Genomic DNA, 416 nt, shown 5'->3' with positions numbered 1-416 from the left:
GGATGGGGGGGGTCTGGAGAACCTCCTGCCTGCGGTCAGCCCCGCTGCAAAACAGGCAGGGTGGGCAGCGGGGGGTCAAGCTTGTCCCCCATCCCTCCGAGGGGACAGCACGGGGCTGGGATGTGTCCCCCCTCCCTGCCCGGTCTGCTCTGGTGAGGAGGCAGCCTGGGGTGGGGTTGGGTGGAGGAGGAGGAGGAGGGAAGGAAGGACGCGGTGATGCTCTAGAAAACGCAGCGCACACCAGTTGCTGTGAGTGGTCCATTCATCACGGAGCATCTTGGCTTGTGCGCTGTGCGGCTGTCCTTGTCCCTCCTCCAGACATGGAGAGCTGTGCTGTCTCGGGCTTAAAAATAGAGGAGGCACCTAAATACGCTCCCTGATATCTAGGATACTATCTCGCAGCTTGGCGCTTACGG

At 62.0% G+C, this 416-nt stretch overlaps 1 protein-coding gene across 2 annotated transcripts in view; it reads left to right on the top strand.

Moving 5' to 3' along the window:
- Nucleotides 1-416, top strand: part of MAFK (v-maf avian musculoaponeurotic fibrosarcoma oncogene homolog K) — a 12,894-nt gene that overhangs the window by 5,981 nt on the left and 6,497 nt on the right. The window lies entirely within an intron of this gene.

The sequence above is a fragment of the Calidris pugnax genome, unplaced genomic scaffold, assembly GCF_001431845.1.
Source record: "Calidris pugnax isolate Ruff unplaced genomic scaffold, ASM143184v1 scaffold123, whole genome shotgun sequence".
Classification (NCBI taxonomy): domain Eukaryota; kingdom Metazoa; phylum Chordata; class Aves; order Charadriiformes; family Scolopacidae; genus Calidris; species Calidris pugnax.
Note: the sequence above shows the minus strand (reverse complement) of the source record. Positions and strands in the feature narration are given on the sequence as shown.